An 11,356-nucleotide genomic window follows, 5' to 3' on the forward strand; every position below is an offset into this window, starting at 1 on the left:
TAAAAATGAATAAAAAATAGAAAATTGAGAAGGGGCCTGATTCTAGTTGTAACATTTGAGCAGTCTGTCTTGTGAAGAATCTTCCGCCTTGAAATACTTGTTGTGGAAAATTGGGATCCAACAACTGAAAAAACGAGCAAATGAACCCAAGAAGTGGTGTTGGATGAGCGCGCTTTAAGTATGCGTCCCCCTCCTCATAAAAAAACCGAAAAAAATTGGTATGAAATTTTGGCCTACCCCAACGAGAAATCTGCGATTTTCTGGCCAAAAATTTGAACACGTATACTTTCCCTTTGATGCCATTGATGCCAATGAAATATACTCGATTGGCACACAGTGCTCCGAATTTAGCGTTTAAGAGGCAAGAATCATTCATTGACCTTACATAATAATGAGGTCCTCTAAAAAAAACCTACCTCTAAAAAATTAATGCATTTTTATACGATACTAGCTAGTACCTTCAATTACGAAACGAGTGCTAAAATCGTCATGGGAATTGTTTTACAAGGGGGTCTCTTGCCTTCGTTAAGTTTCTCAATAGAAGCATCTATCAAATCTTACTCTATAATATAAAATCATAAAAGGAACATGACCCATAACACCTAAGACACGATCCCTTCCGCGACAAAATCCCTTTTAGGTATTGGACGGCGAAGCAGTCAAGGGGCGTAACCCCCTCAAATAGTTTAGTCTTGTCTCACTTTTTAATGATGAATATAGTGTGAGAGAACTGGAAGATTGCCCCGTGTGAGGTTTGCCTTCTATTCCTATGTGGACAACACACCTGTGCGCGAATACTCATTTCTGAGCCGGTAATGAGCCGCCTGCGCTTGTCAAAAAATCGTGTTTTGATGGTTTACCTCATCCAATATTAAAACAGATATCGCTCAATCGAAAAACATGTTGCATGACGTCATCCACCGTTACAGTGTACACCATGGTTCCCTCCACCTTGCTCCATCAAACAGTGCAACACGTGCAAATGCACTAGCAGCCAGATGTATAACACGAATGAACCTGCGGCGAACGAAACAGCGGAGTGCACTGTTACGGTGGATGACGTCATGCAACATATTTTTCGATTCATTTCGCCTTTGTTATTGTTGGACATGAAAACTTGGCTTTTGGGCAGATCTTATTATTCTTTGCCATTGTACAGGCTTTAGCCATTCAAGTACTTCTGCCATCATGGATTTTTGAATTTTGAACATTTAACTGTAAAGTCAAGCTTCCTGCCAATAGTTATTCTCCGGTGCCAATATTCACAAAAATCGCTGGAAAAGAAGCAAATATGGTAATGCATGCCACGTTCGCCATCTCCGGGTTTAGAATTATGAAAACTTGACTAAGAATTCTAGTCTCTCTTAAAAAAGTACAACCTAGTCCAAAAATCGATCGAACAGGTGCCGAGATCACTGCGGTCCAGCCTTAGAATGAGGAGGTTGCGTTTCACACTGATGATACAACTATATCAACTCAGATGTGTTGCACAGTATCAAGCTCAATTGAAGGCGTTTTTAACTCTTGAGGCGGATGACGACGCGACGTGATGCAACAGTGAGTAGTGATGCGGGCAACCGGGCATGCCCTATGATGAAGAACTGTAACTTCAAAAAATCCGGTCGGGAAGGAAGAGAGAGAGAAGAGGGGGTGGGAGGGAGGGAAGATGGAGGGGAGGGAGTCATTTTTTGGTCGACTGGAAAATTAGGGATGAATCAATCGTTCCTTTTTCTCGGTGTTGGTCCCATCTTTTATCAATTACTTCAAAAAGCACCTTGAAAAAACACCCAAACAGGCCGATTGAATCGAGAAGGAACCAATTATTTAGACCATTAGATACGCCCACCATCTTGGATTTTCGCATTTTGAAAGTTTGATCGAAAGTTCTAGTTTTCAGTCAAAAAATATCCCCCGGGGGAAAAAAATGCCTATTATATTTTGAAAAAAGGAAATTGAAAGCTTCACTTAATCCTAGCAATTTTCATCAGTCATTAAAGGAGTTTGTGAAATTTTCCACGATGACGACTGTTTTTGACACCTTCTTCTCCGAGGATCCACGTAATCCCACTTCATCGTCATAAAATGCCCCTCTTTTAAATTGTATTTTTATTAACAAACTATTGGGAAGTCTAATTAAAGATATTTTACAGATTTTTCCTCTAATCGTACGTTAAATTTTGATATGAAACTGTTTAGTCACGTTCTAGTATAAAAAATAGAAATCTTCAGTCAACTTTGCAATTTTTGAATAGAGTTACGTTTCTGCGTCTAGAAAACGACGATTTGAGCTTAGTTGGATCCATCCTTCCTGCAAAGCCCATTGAGAGTAAATTATGACCGCCGAACGTCCAAACATGGCAACGAAGTTGGAAAGGTGACTTACGGTCGACGTTAAAAGAGGAGAAAAAAAATTCGGCGGGGAAGGGATAAAAACGGAAAAGAGGATAAGGGAAATGGGAGAGAGAGGGGGTAGCAGCATCCTGCAGAAGTAAACCCCGCGCTACCCCACCTTTCTTCTTTTGGAGTAGTAAGCAGGGGTTGGGGAGAGGCACATGGAGTGCAAGGTCTCCGAGGTCACGTCCATGACCTCCTTGGAGCCCCCCCCCCCCCCGCTCCCCAGCTCCCGGCCCCCCCGGCCCCCGTCCGCATCTATCGGGCTCATCCCGGCATTCCCGGCTCTCAAAATCGAAACTCACCTCCATGCAGAGCTCACCTACCGCAGCTGCTCTGTCCACAGATGAAAAGTGTTATCCTAGCGGAATCGGAACGCACGACTCTTGAAAAGCGAGCCCAGGTCCCGCTCTCTGATTGCGGTTTCCCTCTCGCCTCGACTTCAGAACGGTTTTGCCGTTTTAGTCGCCGAATTTGACCGATTGAGTAGAAATGAACTTCGTGAGATGCAACGATGCACCTTTTTCTCTCCCGAGAAACGAATTCAGAGTTGGCAAGAAGCAGTGATGTTTCCTGACTGAGAATGCTGCCGTGCTGAGGAAGAACGCCGTATGAACATTCGAGAGTTGCCAAATTTCCCTCTATAAAATGTGTATTTTTGACGCACTCTAAGGATATTTTGCCTGGACATTTTCAGATATTTTAGATTAAATTGCGTACAACATTTTCTGGAAATTTCGGAGAATAATATTCTCAATTTTCCCAGCAAATACGGTTTTTATCCGAGGAAACTCGGCAACGACTGAAGACTCCTATGGTGTTCTTCCTTAGCATCGCAGAATTGTCAAGCGGCAAAACGGACGAGTTGGGGGTCTGAAGGGTTAGGAGTGACGTCTCAAGATGATTTCGCCGATTTTAATGGATTCGTTACCACATTTAACCGATTGAATAGATATTGACCTTGCGCGGTGCAATTTTGTCAAAACTTTACAACTTCTCACTGCACGGAAACAATTTGCTGGCTATCAATAAGCAACAACATTTTGAAAATTTTGAGGAAGTAAACTTAACATGTCGGAGGGATGCATATTGCACTTCAGGGAATTTTTGCTTTTTTTCGAGGATTCGTCGTCGAATGTGACTAAAACGAACCTTTAACGGAAATTTTTCTGAAATTTTGCAAATTTCCTTTTACCCAGAAACAAATTGAGAGAGATGCACCAAGCAGTGACATCTTCTAAGTGAAAAATGTCATGAAGCAGAGTTGAAAATTATGAGTATAAGGATTTTGCACTGTTTGAAATTATTGTCGCTTGTAATGGACGCGTCTTCAAAGAGCCTCCCAAATTTCGCCCCTTTTTCGGTATTCGATTCGACCATCGAACCAATGTTTAAATGGAAGCTCATAATAACAGAAAACTCAGGAAAAAATTTCAAGATGAGTATAGGAACCGTTTTCGGGTTGCGGGAGGGGGGGAGGGGTCAAACTTCGGCCTTATTCTCCGCTATTTTCTTGTTGAATTGGTGTGTCTACGGAGTTCTTATCGTTGTTTACACATGTTATACACACCGGTTCCTACGTATTTTTACACGAAAATCGAGTTTTAATGTGGCCGAGTCGATATATCGATCGGTAAAATCGATTTTTTAAGATTCTTTACGGAAAATCGACGATTTTTTGAGATTGAAATTGTTCATTTTTGATTCATGGATGACTAAATGCACTTAATATGACTAGAGTACACCAACACCTACGTATTTTTTTCTTGTAGAATTGATTTTTAACGTTAACGAGTCGATATTCCAATCGCTTATATCGAATTTTTGCGATTTTTTAGGAAAATCAATGATATATTGGTATTGAAATTGGTTATTCTCCATCCGAGAACGACCAAATTGTGGGTTGGAACACATTTCCGGTCGGATCGATTTCTAGTTGGGTCAAGTATTCGATTGGGGCACATCTCCGGTCGAGTAGAAATTAAGATTTTCGATTTCCGGTCAAGTGAAATTTCGGGTGGATAACGAATCCCGTTGATTGTGGTTTCCGGTCGGTCAGATTTTCCGATCGAATCAAATTTTCAGTCGAGTCAAATTTTCGACAGGGACACGTTACTGGTTGAAAACAGTTTCCAGTTGGGTTAATATTCGGTCACGTCAAATACGGATGGATTACGGTTCCAGTGAATTGGAATTTTGGGATGGGTCAGATTTCAGGTTGGATCGAATTTCCAGTTCGGTCCAAGTTTTCGATTGGAGCACGTTTCCGGTCGGGCAGAGTTTAAGGTTGTCGACTTCCGGTTGAGTAAAATTCGGCCGGACGATTGGTCGACTGATTTGAGTTTCCGGTGGGTACGCTCACCGGTTGAGTAAAGTTTTGGTTAGCAGGGTTAGATCAGGTTTTCGATTGAGTAGGATTTGTGGTAAATTTGAGTTTCCAGTTAATTTAAAGATTCAGTCAAGTGAATCAAGTGTCCCGTTTAATTGAACGATCCTAATTTTTTAATTGACGATTTGTGTTGTCCAGGAAGATCATCGATTTTTGAATCCAAGAATTGAATTGAATTCGAAACAAAAAAGAAACACACATGCTGATTAGAAGAGAGAAAAGTACATGTAAACTTAAAGATGTAAAGAAATATCTCTGAAATCTTTATCAGTGTGTATGTCACAGGCAGTCAGCAATCGCTGGCAATTTGCAAGCTTCGTATTTGTCAATTCGTCAAATTATGGTAAAGGTTTCTTTAGCAGAGAAATTCAAGGCGCGACCTCAGCTGGGAACGCCTTCAAATCTAGCGATACTCTCCGCTTTGCCACGGAATTAGTTTAGTTGCTTAACCGAACCTAACACAGATTATCGATGACATTTCACGAATTCGCGAGTGTGCTAGCTGGCACCATGTATCCAAGAAAAAGGGACTAACGTATGTTTGAATTAAAAGCATAATAATCCCTACTTCCAATCTCGTTTTTTCACTTTAAAACGATTTAATTTGTTGATTAAACACGAATAGATTGCAATTTGCCGGCGATTGCTAATTGCCTGTAACATATTATATACCTGAAAATGTTTGTGAAGAAATTAATGAGAAAACAAAATTACTGACTGAACAATCACAATCACTGCCTTTGCAAATGTTAATTAAACAATACTAAAGCACTTTATCGATGGTGAAAGTGCAGAAGTGCGAATCTCGGAAAACACGATTTTCAGGAGAGTAAAAAAACTATCTGCGTTCCTCTTTATTGTCTAGAGAAGACAATAGACTCCCCTAATAGAAGGGTAATAATTCTTAAGGATAGCAAGAATAAGATGTTTTTTCAAACTCCATCAGCAGTTTTAATAATTTCTCGAACTGTTAGATAATACGGCAAAAATGCCGAGATTCGCGTTTTTGGCACTAAGAATCGACACTTCATCAGGAGATACGCATTTTTCCAAAAAATCTTTTAACCCTCTACTGCATTGAATTTTTTTGCGACGCCGATTTTGATAAAACAAATATATGTTATAGTAAAATGTAATTAAAAAGACACGTCTTTGAGCTTTTTTTGAAATTTCAATTTTTTTCTTTAACTTTTAAAGCTTAAAAAAGCTCGTTGCCATACGGCAACAACATTTGGTAATCTCTTGCCAGAGTATCCACTTGTTTCCATATGGCAACAAAATACAGTGCAGGGGTGGAATAGTAATAGAAGGGCATAACTCTTGTGCGGGACTTTTGAAAAAAAAAAACAAAAACAAACAAAACAAAAAAACGAAGAAGAAATGTTTTTTTGCGATTCTTCTAACATTACCAATTTCAAAATGCGTCTAATGATGAATTTTAAGCTCCATTTTTGGACAGCACGACACATTATTGCGACGGAGCCAGTATGTTGTTGCCATATGGCAACAGGAAAAATGTTGGGCCAGAAGTTTGCCGGTATGTTGTTGCCATATGGCATCTTGCCGTTTTTGAGTCGAAAATAATATTTCAATCATTTTTTTTTTCTTATCAGCCCATAAAATAGTATAGGCAATGACTGTGATTTTTTTTCTCGTTTCTGAAGGCAAGCTAAGTCGTTCAAAACATTCTTCAAAGTTGGACTACTCACGGCTACTCCTTGAAAATGGGGGCCATTAACGGGCGTTAGATACACGGGATTATATACTTGATTTGGCAGCTCCAGTTCCCGCCACGACTATTTTTTTAGGTTGGTAATGTTGTTAGTTCCCTAGAATCCACACAGGGTACCAATATGAGCATTCCTGAATTTACTATGAATTTATTAATTGCTATTGCCATACGGCAACGCGATGCAGTAAAGGGTTGAACTGGTTGGTGGATTTGGATCATTTAAAGACTGAAAAAAGGGTTTCAGACTTAAAATTCCTTATCAGATAAGATTTAGTTGGTCATCGATGCTCCATCCATCCATGCTTTACGCTTTCCTAATGGACCAGTGGACATAGAACCTTTTCTTCAATTTTGATTATTTACGGTTAATCAACGAAAGCTCATTTTATCCGTGCGAAACTTTTTGAATTCGCAACAGCATTTGAGTAAGTTGCGATCTTGTAAGCGACGACTCTTTCAGTTTCGCTTCAGAATACGATGACCGAACCAAAGGGACTTAAAATACACAATCAGATCCAGCCACCTGCGCTCTCTTCGTTAAAATAAGACGTAGAGACCAAAAACAATCATCTTATTTTTTCAAAAAAATATTACACGGTTTTATTGAATAGACAGCTCGATTTAAAACCCAAAATTAAGAATTATTTGGTCAACAACTTTATAAAAGGCTACTCACAATGGTTACAGAAGAGCGCCTTCAAATCAATCCATAAACTTAACGCAAATTTCAGATACCACTATTCGAGCAGCACAGCAGTCATTTTGCATACCCGGCCATTTGAAGGCGGATCATTGACTTCGAGCAACGGGGTACGAATTGCGGCAATGTCATTCGATATTCTTCGTGCCCAACCCGGGGGCCGCCCACCTGGTACCTAGGAATCCAAAGCCGGGGCCGTCCCCCTGCCCCTAAGAAGCCGAACCCCGGGGCTGCCCCCCCCCCCCTGACAACCAAGAGGCCCTGGATCGGGGCTCCGCCCCCTAGCTACCGCGCGGCCCCGGACCGGGGCTCAGTCCCCTGGCAACCAGGAGGCCCTGGACCGGGGCTGCCCCCCCTGGCAACCAGGAGACCCTAGACCGGGGCGGAGCCCCCTGGCAACCAGGAGACCCTGGACCGGGGTTGCCCCCCCTGGCATCCAAGAGGCCCTGGACCGGGGCTCCACCCCCTGGCAACCAAGAGGCACTGGACCGGGGCTGCCACCCCTGGCAACCAAGAGGCCCTGGACCGGGGCTCCGCCCCCTGGCAACCAAGAGGCCCTGGACCGGGGCTCCGCCCCCTGGCAACCAGGAGGCCCTGGACCGGGGCACAGCCCCCTGGCAACCAAGAGGCCCTCGACCGGGGCTGCACCCCCTGGCAACCAAGAGGCCCTGGACCGGGGCTCCGCCCGCTGTCAACCACGAGGCCCTCAACCGGGGCTCCGCCCCCTGGCTACCAGGAGGCCCTAGACCGGGTTCAGCCCCCTGGCAACCAAGAGGCCCTGGACCGGGGCTCCGCCCCCTGGCAACCAGGAGGCCCTGGACCGGGAGTGCCCCCCCTGGCAACCAGGAGACCCTAGACCGGGGCGGAGCCCCCTGGCAACCAGGAGGCCCTCGACCGGGGTTGGCCCCCCTGGCATCCTAGAGGCCCTCGACCGGGGCACAGCCCCCTGGCAACCAAGAGGCCCTCGACCGGGGCTGCACCCCCTGGCAACCAAGAGGCCCTCAACCATGGCTCCGCCCCCTGGCTGCCAGGAGGCCCTGGACCGGGCTCCGCCCCCTGGCGACCAAGAGGCCCTGAGCCTGGGCTCAGCCCCCTGGCAACCAAGAGGCCCTCGGACCGGGGCTGCACCCCCTGGCAACCAAGAGGCTCTGGACCGGGACTCCGCCCGCTGGCAACCTCGAGGCCCTCAACCGGGGCTCAGCCCCCTGGCAACCAAGAGGACCTCGACCAAAGTCCGCCCCATGGCTACCAGGAGGCCCTGGACCGGGTCTCAGCCCCCTGGCAACCAAGAGGCCCTGGACCGGGGCTCAGCCCCCTGGCAACCAAGAGGCCCAGGACCTGGGCTCCGCCCCCTGGCAACCAGGGGCCCTGGACCGCGGCTCCGCCCCCTGGCAACCAAGAGGCCCTGGACCGGGGCTCCGCCCCCTGGCAACCAGGAGGCCCTGGACCGGGGCTCCGCCCCCTGGCAACCAAGAGGCCCTGGACCGGGGCTCCGCCCCCTGGCAACCAGGAGGCCCTGGACCGGGGCTGCCCCCCCTGGCAACCAAGAGGCCCTGGACCGGGGCTCCGCCCCCTGGCAACCAAGAGGCCCTGGACCGGGGCTCCGCCATCTGGCAACCAAGAGGCCCTGGACCGGGCTCCGCCATCTGGCAACCAAGAGGCCCTGGACCGGGGCTTTGCCCCCTGGCAACCAAGAGGACCTCGACCGGGGCTCAGCCCCCTGGCTACCGCGCGGCCCTGGACCGGGGCTCCGCCCCCTGGCAACCAGGAGGCCCTCAACCGGGGCTCCGCCCCCCTGGCAACCAAGAGGCCCTGGACCGGGGCTCCGCCCCCTGGCAACCAAGAGGCCCTGGACCGGGGCTGCCCCCCCTGGCAACCAAGAGGCCCTGGACCGGGGCTCCGCCCCCCTGGCAACCAAGAGGCCCTCGACCGGGGTCTGCCCCCTGGCAACCAAGAGGCCCTGGATCGGGGCTGCACCCCCTGGCAACCAAGAGGCTCTGGACCGGGGCTCCGCCCGCTGGCATAATACTGCATACATAATTATGTAGGCTCCGATTTCTGAGGTTGTCAGAGACTCATGTATCCTGCGACGGCAAGACATTTTTGCGACGATTTTTGTCTTGAACTGCCGTTATCATATCTTACTTCGCATTGACCCAAAGGGGAAAATGGACCAAATTTGGGAGGCTTATGTTTCAGTGCAGCTATTTTAGTTGAGAGGCAGGCGATGTGTTCACTGCCGTCACATTGCTCTCTAATTGAGTGTTTAGAAGCCCTTTTCTTTCATACCGTTCTATTCCTAATTGCTCGAGTACACTATATATTCGATCTTTATTATACTCTATAATCGGTTTACGTTGCTTTTATCAGGGTTGCGTTTTGCCGAGGTTCTCAAACGGTCTGTTATTGAAGAGTGATTTTGCATTATTTTGGGCATTATTTTTATGCTCTCGAAATCTTTGTAGTGCTGTACGCCCTCTTTGGCCAATGTAAATGCCACATTCACAATCAATCTTGTGCGATCTTGTCACAATCAATCTCAAGAGAGCAGCCGTGCCAAGGTGAAACCACGCGTATCCACTTAACTATTCCGTTCAGTTACGCTGTTCTTGATTATGAACACCGTCAAACAAGGTAAATGAATACTAAAGCGAACCGCGTCGGCCTTTGGCGGGACAACTTAAAAGCTCTCGGATCAATTGGCTGCTTTGTCCTTCCAATTCCACGAGACTAATATCTTAGCAATCGTTATCGTAGCAGTATGTAGAATCATGGAGATACTCAAGCAATATGGCTCATCTGAGCGGGTCTCAATGTTTGCGTAAGCGGGATTGAATAATCTACGACCAGTACATCTGAAATCAAACAATGTACGAGTCGTAAACAGTTTGGAGCAGCAAATAACATTCGTCTCAATGGTTCATGCTGTTGCGTACGATATAAACTGATTTAACACTTATCACGTCACTTTAACTTCGGATGGGATAAACTGGTCGCCCTCATTTAATGAGGTAGGCATAATGAGCCACACATTAAGTGAAATACTCGTAGTTGTATTGTGCATTACAACTCATCGCTATAAAACCGCCCGTCCCCCGCACGTGTTGAAGGGTTTGATTGTGAAACTTGAAAACCAGTACTCAGAATCGCAATGTTGCTACCCTTCTTTCACAATTTACTGCTTCAATTGAATATCATTTTTATGCCTCCTTTAAAATTTATGCGAGGAAGTCTTACTTAGAAAAGTATTCTGTCCGAAATTCCAAAATTGGGGTTGATACTTTTTTTTCTGAAGATAAATGCGAGCAGAAATATAGAGTTAAAGAAGTATTGGGTAAGAAATTCTGGAAATTGCAAGTATTAGGAACAGAGAAAAATGTTTTGGACGAGATCAAAACTAGTTTATTTAGCAAGTTCTCCGGTTCCTAATTTACTTTTCAGCGACAAAATATTTTCTGGCAAAAAAAAGGAATGTAAAATATAAAGAAGGTGGACTTTACTGCATTTACCAACAATGCTAAACTTGGTGATGATAAATAGAGGCATTGTGAGATCTAAGGAGAACAGTGAATTTCTCGTTTTGATTGAAACGAAGTTCCGAGGACAGTGCAATGCAAGGGAAAGAGCCAGAGAACGAATCTTCGCCTTAAACCCTGTCATAAGCTTTTTTTAATTAAATTTATATCACTGATTTACCACTTTGTAAACAAACGGAAAGTTGAAAAATAATGTAGATCTCCACTTCAAACATGCCTTTTTTTTTCTTCAGCCCTCATTTCCTCTACTCCTTTTTTCATCCAAAGGGAATATACACTTTTAGTGATTTTCATTTCTCTCGCCCAGTATTTATGTATTTGAGAACAAAGTTACTTTCAAAATGTATTTCGAATAAAGTTAAATACTTTATTTTAGCCTGGCATGTAGTTTTAGACTCTTTGTGACATTGACAGATGCAAATTACACATAATTTTGCATTGGACGTCTTCGGTGCAAACAGCACACAAAGTTAACACATTAAGATACCACTCTTCTTAGGTTGCGGCCGGGCGAATACAAAACGCCTTCAATTGCAAGTGATACTGTGCAACACACCGAAGTTGATATAGTTGTATTCTTAGGTTGGAACCTAACTCCAGTGAATTGC

Source organism: Bemisia tabaci, chromosome 4, assembly GCF_918797505.1.
Source record: "Bemisia tabaci chromosome 4, PGI_BMITA_v3".
NCBI lineage: Eukaryota > Metazoa > Arthropoda > Insecta > Hemiptera > Aleyrodidae > Bemisia > Bemisia tabaci.